We start from the raw sequence: 14356 nt of genomic DNA, 5'->3' as shown, positions 1-14356 counted from the left end.
CTATGGTCTTAATAGTGGAGTCCTAGAGGGCTTTCCTACGGCTTAACCACTATTGAGTTATTACAAGCTTGACAGGAGCCAGTATTGTTTTGGTGTTGAAAGGCCCTCTCTTCTAATCCTTGCAATTAATGATATTTGAGCCACCGGTACAGGAGCTTGAGTGCTTTTCTAAAGGGGTTAAGAGGAGTAGCAACTAGGGCTTGATGTGCCGAAGTACTGTTAAAATTTTACACCTAAAAGTTGTTAGAATGGTTGACAATAGTAAAGAGAGGGAAATTAATGTTGATAGCTTTGACTTTGCTAATGAGCAGGCTACTAATGATGCCCCTATGCTTGTGAACTACCTTATTTCTTGACTTCAACAATCCATGGGCAATGCATCCCTCCAAGCGAAGTGCAACGGTAGCTATGTGCTCATGGGATTCTCCAAACTCCCCACCATGAAGAGAGAGTATCTAGGAAACCTCCTTGTGAGACTTCCAAAAGAGGCCTCTCTCCGATAAGGGAAGAAGAAGGGGATCCGTACGAAGGTCTCAAAAATATACTACTTGACAATTCATCTCCTTCCCAAAGGAGAACTCAAGTTTTAATGGTACAGCCCCCACCGAAGGAGCAAGTCTCCTGTCACCTCGGCGGACATGGCTCCACTAAGATGGCGGACAAAACGCTCTCCAACACCCCCCAAATGGAGAGGACCATCGCACACTTCTCCACACCATAATTCAAAGAGGGATGACAGAAAACAAGAGAAGAAAAAGGCGAGAAAGAGGTCACCCTCTTCTCCATCTTCTTCATAATCTTCCTCTTATGAAGCTTTTAAGTGATGGTACAGACAAGGAGGAACAAGGGAAGAAAAGGGCGAGAAAGAGGTCACCCTCTTCTCCATCCTCCTAAAATTCTTTCTCGTGTAAAGAAAGTGATGGTGCAACTTTCAAACCACCAAAAAGAAGAGGCCATAGGAAATAATCCTATGCCGAGTGGAAGAGGTCGTCCAAGCTCAAGAAGTTCAAAGAGGGAGGAAAGAAAATCTCTTTTCTTACTTACAATGGTACCTTTGGTGCTACATACAAAGTCTTGTCTTTCATTCAACAATTTGATGCGGTGTTTGGAGATGAGGGCTTCACGGAGTCCTCTAAGCTACGCCATGTAGCTATGCATTTTCAAAAGTCTCCCAGGCAATGGTGGTCTAGCCTATGGGCAAATGGTGAAGCTCCACAAACATGGAAAACTTTAAAAGCTTCCATCATGAAGCAATTTTTGGCTACCGATGCCAAAGACAAAGTACTCACCAAATGGTGAAGCTTGAAGCTCTCTCCCTACAAATCTATTCACATTTGTCATGCGCATGGATGAGTGCATGAGCATGCTATGCACCAACACCCAGTTTCCCTTAGACAATATATCAGATGCCCTTGAAATCAATCTCTTGCCACTCGGTGCCTCTATTACCGACACTATTGCACTTGTGTGTGTAGAGGTCTTGGTAGCAAAGCAGTTGCACATGATCGAGGAAGATTTCTAGGCCATGCAAGCCAAGGTTGTGGCAACAAGGGTGCCTACTCCAGTGCAGAACGCCCCCTTTGGTGAGCCAAAGCCCGTCGATGCAATGAAGTCATGCATCGACTTGGATGCCAAGGGAAATAGAGAAGAGGAGGACAAGGAACGGGAGGTAAAATCTACCCTACTTTCAAGGTTGTTTGTACTAACTTAATTATCTTTTTCTTACACTTGTTTGATTTATGATAGGACGTAATGGAGCTTGATGAGTTTGCAACACGGAAGGGCGGCAAGCACCAAGTCTTTGGACCACAGTCTTCCCTTGCACATTACATAATAAAACTCCCCTTGGTGATGTTTCCATTGTACACAATGAGTTTACTCCCCAAGGCTATTTCATGACGTGGTCATTGAAAGCTCTAAGCAAGGTTTTGTGTTTATGCACCATTGCCCAACTTGCACATCTTGTGTTCCTAGTGTGTAGATCCCTTGTATGCACAACATTTGGCTCTCGCTTCGATTGCAAGGTGCTTACAAAGATAGGAATACATGCTTCTATTGGCTCAATTGACCCTCAAACAATAGCTCACTCCATCTTGGCCAGGGAGCTGCCTTATGTGCAAGAGAGGCACCAGGAAATGGCTAAGAAAATTATGGGCTCCTCAAATAAACAATGTAAATTTCTACCTTCTCAAAAGTAATGAAATATATGGAATTGTCTCTCTATCTTGCACATTCTTTTCAATGTCGTCTCTCTATCTTGTAAATTCTTGAAATTAGTGTTGTGATTAAGAAATTGGTGTCTTTTTTCACTTGTGTAACAACTAATTGTAAGTGGTGTCACTGCCAAGAGGATTGAGGGATTGGCGCGCCCTTGTGGCCACCCCACTTTTTGCATTTATTTGCCTTGTCTGTCTCCCAAGACTCTTAAAATGCAATTATGCCTGATTTATATTGTTCATGCACTGTACCCCCCCCCCCCCCCCCCCCCCCCCCCTCGTCTAGAACCAACACTGGGTATCTGCATAAACACTTGAATGTATACAAGATCTGTGCTTTTTAAGAGTCTTGTAGATAATGGCAAAAAATGCAAAAAAGGGGGTGGCAACAAGGGCGTGCCAATCAGCCAGATAGAGACTCATGTCTAGCTGATTGGTGTACCCTTGTGGCCACCCCCCTTTTTACTTTTTTTTGTCTTGTCTATCCCCCAGGACTCTTAAAATGCACATATTTTGAATGACATAAACTATTCATGCATTGTACTCACCCCCTTCCCCCTTCACACTTGTAGACTCAAAGTTTGTTCAATACACATATATCATTTAACTTGAGCGCATTAAGAAGCTAAAAAGTTAAATAATTTTGGAGACAGTAAATACAAAACTCTCAATCCTTTGGTCATTTTCAGAAAGTTTGATTACAAAAGCCCCAGTGGGGTAATACAAAATGGTAATTTTTAACTTTGGTTAATGCTCAAAGCCCCACCTCAATCGGCGTACAAGCTGCATATCCTTTGGTTGTATCGTCACCCTCTTTGCCTGTATGGCGCAGAGGTTGTATCTTCCATCAGCACAAAGATAATGTGGGCCTCTATAGCTTCTTGAATCACCTCCAACACCATTTCTTGCATTCTGTATTGATTGCCATAGCTTTGGAGCACCTCCTTCACCGTGCGAGCAAAGGGGGCTTGTCAAATCAACAGCTCGGTTGTCTTTTGGTAATGGAGTCACTATAATGTCAAAGCTTACGATAGTGCCATCTACACTCCAAGCTTGCACATCCAATGATCATAGTAAAGTCATATGTACAAGGAGGTGTGGGATTTTAAATAGCGCATCCCAATACCTAATACTCCAACCTTACAATGGTACCTATCCCCATTGTGTATGCCCTCCACAAAACCCTAGTCCTCTTCTAAAAGCCTCCTTAAATCCTCATAATGCACATCTTTACATACAAGCATTGTGATAGTCTCCACAAATCCAAACTCTTCGAAGATATACACAAAACACTGAATAGGCAAACAACAACTGAGCAGACCTAAGAGCTTTAGAATATTTCAAGGAATTTTGGACATCTATTACCATCTTTTGCTTGAAAGATGCTACCGACCATAAATCTAGTTGTGGCCACTCCATACTTAATAAGGAAGATACTTTGATGGGTTCAAGATTCCCATACCCTTGTATAGAAGTAGGTACAATATAGGAGTGAGAATAGAAGAAAAATCTTCTTTGAACTAGTATCCAATATCCTCATGTATAGCATTGAATGTGCCAAAGAGGCGACAAAGTGGTTACTCCTCCACCAATGTGGATGAAAATATGAGTGCAAAATCATAATTATGAATCCTTAAAAACATTCCACTATGACTTCACACCCAGCTTTGTATTCTCAAAACATGTACTTACAATGTGCTGGGAATCAAGGTTGTTGTTGCAATTACATGCTTGACATTGAGAAAACATATTGCACAATGGCTATGGTCCTCTTGTCCTTGTGATTCTTGAAGACAAGGAGCTTTCCTTTCCAATGATGAACCAAGTTTGCACGGTTTTGAATACGGTGAGGGCCAATAGTAGATGGCTGCATGTATACTTAAACACCTTTTGATGAACTCTTGTGGCACCCACTCACCATGTAAACCTCTTGTGTTGCTGCAATAATGGATATGGTAGTAGAGAGAGAGTATTGGAGTAGAGGGTGAGTGTGATGGTTGCAACCAAGGAGAGTAAACTTGGAGGTTCCAAGTACCCCCCCCCTCCTCCCCCTCATTAGGTAAGACTACTGTCTCCTACCTCTTTGAGGGCATAGAGTGTGTCCACCACCCTCTTCTCATCGGTTGGCCTTTAATTAACCTTAATCCAAAAAAGCCCCTAGAGGGTTTATATTTTTCCCAATGTACTTCCATGGAGCCTTCGCTGGTTGCCAAGAGGTCACATAAATTGTATTAGGGAGTGGTCAGCAGGGTATCATTCCCTACCCCTTCTTGGATTGATCTTCTAGACTTCAATATCTCCATGGGAGCAAATTCCATACAAATATCTTTGAAATCAGTGGAGGGTAAGTTGAAGTGCAAAGGTAATCCATGGGGACCACAAAATATAATTCCATCCCATGGAATGTACTACTAGCAAGTGGAAAAGGGAAAAACTTATTGAGACTCTTTTGAAAACTCCTAGAGCAAATCCACATCAAAATCGTTGGAGCATCATGTTGTGCTAGGTTCAACTCTCATGGATATGCATTTTAACTACCTAGGAGAGCAAAGAAATTGGGGGGTAAACACACAATAGCAACATCTATAATACTTTACAAGTTTGGTCAAAAGCCTTGCATGCTTGTTTCAATTGGATGTACCTCGTAATAATTACATTCCAAGAAACATCTTGGACAAGAAGCTTGTTAAGGATCAATTGCAGTCTTATAAGTACATTTAAAGTTACAATGTGATATCAATTGTTAGATGTGTGTGTGTGTGTGTGTGTGTGTGTGTGTGTGTGAGAGAGAGAGAGAGAGAGAGAGAGAGAGAGAGAGAGAATACATTGATTCTTACCTAGCACATTGTCCCATAGAAAGGGTGTAGAAGTCACCTCTCTCTTTATAATGCTTTCATCTTTTAGTGTTTCTCTCCTTGCAAGCATAGACAACAAAAACAATAGGTCAATGAGTATCAATTTGGGATTCTTGTTATACTATATTTATTGCACAATTTGTGCACATTTTACACCACACATGAGTAGAGTTGCTGCAAAAACGATAGTTAGACGAGTGTGTAGGGAAAGACGCACCTCTAGGCACTTCATTAGCAAAGGGCGACTCCTAGTGTTAGGAGCTCTATGGCACGAGTCGCGACTCTTCGACACTGTTCTGTAGCATGTCCATGCGCATAGCATCAAAATAGTACATTTCCTAAAATAGATGCCCCTAGCATTGCCACATGATACACCTCTTGCCTTTTGCCTAATCATCCTCTCAAGAGCACCTCTCTATGTGCTGCTTCCCATGTCCCACAAGCCACTTGGGAGTTGTCGGATCTCTCCATCCTTGACTTCTCTTCTAGTTGCCTATCACACCTTCATGGTGCCTTCTTCCTTTGTTGTGAATATAGACACATGTCAACTCATGCTATGCGCATGGACATGTAAGTTTGTTAGCATTTTGCCGTATGGACTGTGATAGGCCTTGCAGTCTCAACTTGGTCACGGCAAGGACTTGAGTACCAAATTATTTAAGAGAAATTCCAAGTTCTTTATTTGTTCTTGAATACCATGACTATGTAGTAGGAATTGGACTATAGGGCAGGGCAAGGCTTTCATTTCTTATAAATTTTGAAGAGACATTGTGCCCACTCTCCACCATACTTTTGTATAGCACTGATGTAGTCCATGCACAAAAATTTAATTGGTCTTTGTAAAGTCACCTCTTTTGGACACCCAAAGAGGGAAAAATGTCAAAAAAGCCTCCAAATATGTTGTGTCCTCCCTGTGCAAATTTAGTGTATGCAGAGGTATATGGCGTACAAACTTGGTCAAGTGAATAATTTACTCATAAGGTTAGTGCTTTGTCGTGATGGAAAGATTGCATGTGTGCTTTGCAAAATATGAAGATTTGATTTTCCAATTGTGTATCACAAAATCTTCTGTGTTTATTGTGAGTTGCCTTTTCTTTTTAGAAAAAACTTATCAAGCAATTTACGCATAGTACTCTATTTATAGACTTGAACATTTTCTGTAAAATTTTGATAAAAAAGGGGACAAATTGGATATAGCCCCAACTGAGTTTGTAAAATGAATAAGTTGCATGCCTTTTTCTAATAAGCTCCATGAAAAAGGCTCCAAGTATCATGTGGTTTCACCATGCTATCTGTTTCCAAAAGTGAATCTAGTATCATGTGGTTTGACCAGGCTAGGCTATCATTTATGCACCATGGACCTTAATTTTTGTGAGATTCAACCATCTACTTTAGCAGCCTCTAAACTCTAATTCAATAGTAACCACATTGCTAAACTATTTTATAGAATTTGAGGAGCAACTCCAACTGGAGGAAAATATCAAACTTGAATTAATTCACATAATATATGGTGTTTTCAGCCATAAGGTCAAAAAGTTGCCCCATTTTTTGCTTTTTTCTAAAATAGATTGAATTACACCAAAAACCATGCTTGAGATATAGGACTAGACCAGGGAATACTACACTTTTGGTATTGGTAAAGCCCCTAACAATGCTTCTTTTCTATGTTAAAAACTAGTTTGGACCCTTGCCAAGGAGAGACTTGATGGCTTTGAGTTTGGCTATCTTAACTGCTTAGCCCCATCCATTACTACACTACTAACTAAAGAGCTTGCATGTATCCCGATCACTAGAATATGATTTCTTTTTCCTATTTGCAAAAGTCACCAACACAAGTTTTGTTGGATATCGACTGCATCTTACTACATCTTTTTAGAAATCACTTACGATATAATTGCTTTTCTTAACTTTATCCTAGTAGAATTTTTGCGACTCGTGGAGAAAAATCAAATAGGCATCAAAAGTTTCCTCAATTTATTTATCAACAAAAATTGGATTATCAAGAATTCCTCAAAGGTTTTCATCAACCTCCCATCACAGATTTACTCCCTATTTTTTGTTAACATTACGCAACGTTATGTTAAAATCATAATGTCAATAGCATGGAGTTACCTCAACAATGTTAACAGTATAGAGTTACCTCAGAAATAGCATGACTAATTTAGTGAGATTGTAGGTCCTATCTACCAATATTTGTGATGGAACATTCACCAATGAACCACGTACACATGGGTTAGGTTAAACCAAGCTATTAGATTGACTTTGCTAGCATGATGCATCTTTCTCAATAAATGGGCACTTTATAAATTACCCTGGTAGAGCCAAATTTTGCTATAGTTGGCACTTCGATTTTGCCACAGAGCATAATGAACAACTCATACCTAGCTTATGATTATATCCATATTTTGAGAAGTCCTTTGCAAAAGTACTTTTTGTTGCATGTACTTGGACCTAAAAACTTATTGATTCAAACAGATTCAAGAAACGGATTCTAATTATCACAAAACCCAAAATCTCTTTGATTTAATTACTTAGCCAACCTAGAGATAGACAGAAAAAGTAAAAAGGATGACTCAGATTATAGAGGAACTTGTTGGAGCTTATATATGACAAAAAATGCATCACATTTGTAACCAATATCAAAATCAAATTAACACCATAGTCATATGTAAGCGAGAACAAAAGCACTACATAAAAACTTAGTACTTCAAATAAATCTATAAGAACAGTGATTAGGTCCAAATAAATCTTTGCATCATTATTATGAGAATTGATAGAAGATTAAGTCCACAAATTGTAAGGAGAGCAATCTTAAATATTCAAGATATAGTTTGTAGCTCATCTTAAGATACATAATACTTTTCAAATAAGTTTCTTTAAATGTTGTTCTTACCTTGATTATGTACTATGAAATAACAAGGAAATACTATCATCCGAACGAGCTCTATCACCACCCTGATAAAAAAAGATGTCTAGTAGGGAGGAGCCCATTTTGAAAATTCCTTTTAATAGGAATCCTCAAAAGATGGCCTAGAAGGAGACGTCTCTCTCTCTCTCTCTCTCTCTCTCTCTCTCTCTCTCTCTCTCTCTCTCTCTCTCTCTCTCTCTCTCTCTCTCTCTCTCTCTCTCTCTCTCTCAGAAAGGACAGGGCACCTTGAGATTGCAAAGCAAGCAGGGGTTCTCTCTCTCTCTCTCTCTCTCTCTCTCTCTCTCTCTCTCTCTCTCTCTCTCTCTCTCTCTCTCTCTCACGAGGCTTGTCTCTCTCCCCAGGCTAGGCTCTATCTCTCCCTCTATCATAAGGCAAAAGTTCTCTCTCTCTCTCTCTCTCTCTCTCTCTCTCTCTCTCTCTCTCTCTCTCTCTCACACACACACACACACACACACACACACACACGCACAAGTTGTGTGGTGCAAGAGAGAGCTCGGTGGAGGCACGTACAATGCAAGAGACTAAGGCAGTCGACTACCAGTAGATGCAGTGTGAGTGAGATTTTTCTTCAGTTGTACTTGTCGACAAAGTTGTAGTTGGATGTATTGACGAACTTGGTTAGACAGAAGGCCTGCAATCTCTGCACACACAGGTGCTTGAGTTCGACTCCTACCCTAGACACGTTTTACATGGTGAGGTCCTTGGTTGGGGAGCAATGAAATTTGCACAGGAATCTGTGTGAGAATGAATCTAATAATGTATGAACCAGTAGGAGGTATCGGCTGGGGAAAAATAAAAAAATTTCAAAACATATTAAGTGCATAAGTGAAGGGGGAGTTTAGGAAATGAAAAGACAAATGAAGGTGGAAAGTCAAAAGACCTTTTGTATCCATATAAATAAGTGTTTCTCTACTCTTTCATTTTTCCTTTAGTGTTTTCTTCTAAGTTCTCTACAACGTTTCTCTCTCTCTCTCTCTCTCTCTCTGGGTAGAGGCTATGTAGAACATAGAACATACATCATTTCTCTTTATCTTTTGCTCTTGCTCACAAAGTCCCCTTGCCCATTGTAAAAGCTAGCAAAGCCTACACTCATGGGACTTGTGTTATTGGGGCTTGCAAAGGAGGTGCTATAGGTAAGAAAGGGAGGCAGAATATTCTAAAGTATATGTGCTCTTTTTAATAGAACAACACCAATAGGAAATGATGTGAGAATCCTCTTCCCAAACAAGAGTGACTATCTTAGTGACCAGCACTCTCAAACAATGTGGATAAAGATGCACACTCATGCAAACCCTCTTTCTCTATCTGTCTCTAATTCCCATTGCTTCATATTACTCAATAAGAATCAAGTAACAAGAGAAAAGTGGTGGAAGGAACAAGTAGCAGCTCATTTCAACAATAGAGGTAATTTTCAAGAAACTTATTTGAAAAGTATTATGTATCTTGAGATGAGCTACAAACTATATCTTGAATATTTAATATTTCTCTTCTTACAATTTGTGGAGTTAATCTTCTCATTATGAAGTGAATGGGGTATAGGAGGGCCTCTTTATTTGGAAGTTTAAGGGAATGCTTAAAGCTTAAGCCAAGTTTGACCAAACCTAAAAGATTTGGCCTATGCTAGGATTTTAAAAAATGTCATTTTCATATTTTGTATTTGAAAAAAGTCTATTTAGTAACCCAAAAGAGAGGTGGATGAATGAATTTAAAAATATTTTTTTCCCACCCCTCTCCTCTCTCTCTAACATATAAAACCCTCTCTCTCACTTAGATCTCATTAAAGGAAGCACTTTTCAGCCCCTACCAAAAAAGCAGATCTTCCATATTCTCTCATTGCATTCTCTCTCTAAAATGTAAGCCAACTCTCTATCTTTCCCCCCATTTCTCATAGAGATTTCCATAACATTGCATCTTTGAGTGTGGAAGCAGCTCATTCTGAAAGGGCAACGCATCACATATTGTCCCTCAATAACAGAGTTGTCGACATTTAGAACTTGCATTAAATCACTCTTTTGAGATTAATCATGGAGTTCAATGTAAGAAAAATACCTTTTGTAAGAAGAACCATCAAGGAAAAATCCCATAGGGTCAAAGATTTATTGTTGGACCTAGTAAGAATGATATCCAAAAGGGTGCGATGCATGTAGGGTTTTGTGAATTGCTCCATAAGTTTCTTTGCCATGTTGAATTTGGGAATGCCACTTGTAAATATTCTCCATCGAGTTTCTCGGGTGTGAGGAATCTCCTACTAGTGGTAGGGGGTGAGAGTGGGTAGATATGAGACGCTTGAAGCATGAGCCTACAACCACTTCTTCATCATTTGTGGAGAGCTATGAATGTTGTCGACCATATCCTCTTAGATGTTCTTTTGTTGTGGTTGACAACAACATGGCGATTATCCTTAGCCAAGGTATATATATTGAACCAGCCAGAGACATCCAATAGGTGACACAATAAGAGGAAAGGAATTCATATCCTTACCTATTGCCTCTTTGTCCAAGCACATGAGAGTGTTGTGAAAAGTGGGTTCCTTGATGCAAAAAAGAAGCCCTTGCTAGGAGTGTCACAGCATAGCCTACGGCCACAAGTACCAAGTTCGAGCCATCCTGTGTCAACATAAGAATTCCATATCTTTAGTGAAAAGGTTAAAGTTAAGAGGCCTTGTAGGACTCATAACGCTAAAGTGTGCAAGTGAAAGTAAATAAGAATAATATGGTTTCATTTAACAAATGGAACAAAAGATACTGGAAAGTATATTCTCAGCAAGGATTACTTTTATTGCCAAACATTTTACATTATTGCAGTCTTCCCAAGGTAAAAAGGATTTGAGAAAAAAATATAGACGTTGTAAATCTGTACTTGGAACATGCTACCACCAAAGATCTTTATGCAAAATAAATCCTTGTTACCTCGCACCATCATAAAAAGCACTAGAAAAATTAGTTTACTATGGAAGAGAGGTGTCAAAAGACTTTCCTAGTTGTCATTCATGTCCACATTGAAAACCTTAAGAAAGCATGAGAGATTATACAATTCGTTTGTTAAGCCTCATTGGAGGGTGAAGGCCTTTGTGGTTTATGTATGGGCGAACAATTTTATTTATCACCCTTTTCTGTAGCATAGTATTTGGACACAACCTTTAAATAGTATTGCTCATATTGGAGGAGGTCTCTAAATGAGGATGTTTTTTGACTTATGGTCTTCTTGAGGCCACAAGGGAGCTAAATACCAAAAAGCCCCCAGAGTATGATTAAGAAGATGGCAGATGTGTGGGGCCTCTTGTAGGATCATGTGCATAGTTGTGCTTGGTACTATTATCTCATAGGCTCATCTTAGCCAATGAGTACAAGCAACACTTTCTAATAATTGGGTGATGATGTAGCTACCCTTGCAAATGTTATATTATGAAGGTCCCCTGTTTTCAGGAGTCATTCCCTTGTGTATTGTATGCAGCTCAAAGTTCTCCTTCAAGTTTTTATAAGGGATTGTTTTTCCATGGTATACGATTTACATTTATAAGGCTGAAAGTGATTATCAAAGTAGATCTAGGTGCTCAGAGAGAGAGAGAGAGAGAGAGAGAGAGAGAGAGAGAGAGAGAGAGAGAGAGAGATAGTTTAGAGCTAATACTTGTACAAAAAAGAGCTTAAATTTGAAAGACAATAGACTCTAGAAAAATGTGAAAGTATTTGCACAAAAACTCTTCTATATATAAATAATGCTTTTACATTATAGTTAGAAAAAAGATTCGTTCTAATGGTCTTGCACATTGAACTAGGATTGAAATAGATCTTCAACCCAGTTAAATATTCTCAAGCAAAGACAAAATAAAGAAGATCAGATTTTATTAGCCTAGCATACATATTACTCGTTTCAAAGAGCAAAGAAAGGGTCAATGAGAGAAAGCCCAATACTTTATTCTAGGGAGATTGGGGGAGATTTTCAAAGGCACAAAAGAAAATACAGACAGAGGGGTGGAGATTTAACAACAAATGAATCCCATGTAAGGAGAAAGCTCTAACCCTAGCTCCTCATCCATTCGAGGTATTTGGAGTGGAAGAGTTTGGTAGATAACTTAGGCTTAAAGACCAAAAGGGTGGTTTTACATTTGCGACTAGTGTTAGCTCTAGTGGTGGTAGGTAGGAGATAGGGGTTGTATTAGCTAGCTTTTTAGGAAATCACAAACATTTTGGAGGACGCGAGGGAAAGAGGAGTAGGTTGATTTAGAGCGGTTGTTTGGGGCTCTTTGAGTGTGGAAGAAGGGGAGAGAGCTTAGATTTCTTATGTAAATAAGAAGTATTGTACATAGAGGTAAGGGTTGGAGGTTCTTTTAGGTCTGGGACTTAAGTGGTGGGACGCAAGGTGCTTGGAGATATTCTTTTAAGATGGTCTTCTATTAATTTAATGAGAGCGACTTGAGATCTTTTCCTTGCATGTGGTATGGTGTACTTCTTGCATGATTGCATATAAATGGTGCCCTTTGAGGATAGAAAATTAGATTGGAGATTTGTCTCATCTTAGCTACCCTTGCAAATGTTATATTATGGAGGTCCCCTTTTTTAAGGAGTCATTCCCTTGTGTATTGTATGGAGTTCAAAGTTATCCTCCAAATTTTTATAAGGGATTATTTTTCCATGGTATACGATTTACATTTATAAGGCTTAAAGTGATTAGCAATGTAGATCTAGGTGCTCGGGGGGGGGGGGGGAGAGAGAGAGAGAGAGAGAGAGAGAGAGAGAGAGAGAGTGAGTTTAGAGCTAATACCTGTACAAAAAAGAGCTTAAATTTGAAAGACAATAGACTGTAAAAAATTAGAAAGTATTTGCACAAAAACTCTGCTATATATAAATCATGCTTTTACATTATAGCTAGAATAAAGATTCATTCCAATGATCTTGCACATTGAGCTAGGATTGAAATAGATCTTCAACCCAGTTATATTCTCAAGCAAAGACAAAATAAACAAGATCAGATTTTATTAGCCTATCATACATATTACAGGTTTTAAAGAGCAAAGAAAGGGTCAATGAGGGAAAGCCCTAGGGAGATTGGGGGAGATTTTCAAAGGCACAAAAGGAAACCAAAATATAGACAGAGGGGTGGAGGTTTAAATACAAATGAATCCTATCATAATAATTAATATCTAATTCTCCTAAAAGATTTTCACTTGTTAATTTGATCATTTAATATGGGGAAGTGCCAGGGGAGAAAAAGCTAGAATATTGGTTAAGCACACAGATCGGCCACAGCAGGGATCCAAAGGGGGGCCCATCTGCAAAAGAGGAATGTGTAACAATGGGCTTAAAAGACCCTAAGGTTCAGCCAATTAAGACTTCCAAAATGCTAAGGTTCCAAAATTCAAAGGTTGTGTCCAATGGTCAAAGCTTATAAAAATTGGATGCTTTGTGTGTGTAAGAAAAGCTCCCTTTAAGAAAAGCTCTCTCTCTCTCTCTCTCTCTCTCTCTCTCTCTCTCTCTCTCTCTCTCTCTCTCTCTCTCTCTCCTTGCAATATACTAGATTAGGCGAAAATGTGATTATAGTTTGTATAAAACTAAACCGAATCCCATCCATAAACTCAAGTAAGATTTTCTGTGGCTTTGACATGTATGCTTTGGCTGGAGCTTCCCTAACAAAATAGTCATGATCGTATCCCAAGCTAGTAGCATAAGCATTAGCAAGATGATCACTCGAATTATTTATTCTGTGAGAATTATAATCTTAACAAGTTTAGTTGGTTTGAAGATAGTAGTGGCAAACTCATATGAGATGACGGATTTGATTGGTGATAGTATTTATTCGCTGCTGATGGATTTGTTTGGTCATAGTATGAGCCTTTAATGCTATCGATACATCCATTTATATTGATTGGCTGGGGTATATGAATCTCTAACTTATAATGAAACACAAGTCCTAGCCACATGTGAATTGGATTCACCTAAGTGTAAAGAATGACTTTGTTCTCGCTCTACTGCATCAAACTTTGTGTTTTGTTTTCATGAAAATGTAGTCTTCTTTTATTGAATGATGCCACACGTGATTGATTTTGAATTGACTACTATAGTGTCACTTAGCGCATATAATTGTGGTGTGTTAACCTTGTGCATTTTCATGTGAGCTTGATAGCATGGAATAACCTCATCAAGCTCTTGCATTTGGTATCTGTGCTTCACCTTTTTCGGCACTTGTAGCCCAAAAGCCACGAATTTTTGAGACAAAGCCCATGAAAATTGGGATTTGTGTGTATTCTCACATGCTTAGAGCTCGTGAGAGCTTAATCTATTAGTATGGGGTCGTTTAGAGCTCATAATTTGTCATTGAGTGGAAACTTCACTACCATTACTAGCTTGTAAGATTTGGCT

Source organism: Adiantum capillus-veneris, chromosome 8 (assembly GCF_014529385.1).
Source record: "Adiantum capillus-veneris isolate H3 chromosome 8, ASM1452938v2, whole genome shotgun sequence".
Lineage (NCBI taxonomy): Eukaryota > Viridiplantae > Streptophyta > Polypodiopsida > Polypodiales > Pteridaceae > Adiantum > Adiantum capillus-veneris.
This window is presented reverse-complemented; position numbering follows the sequence as displayed.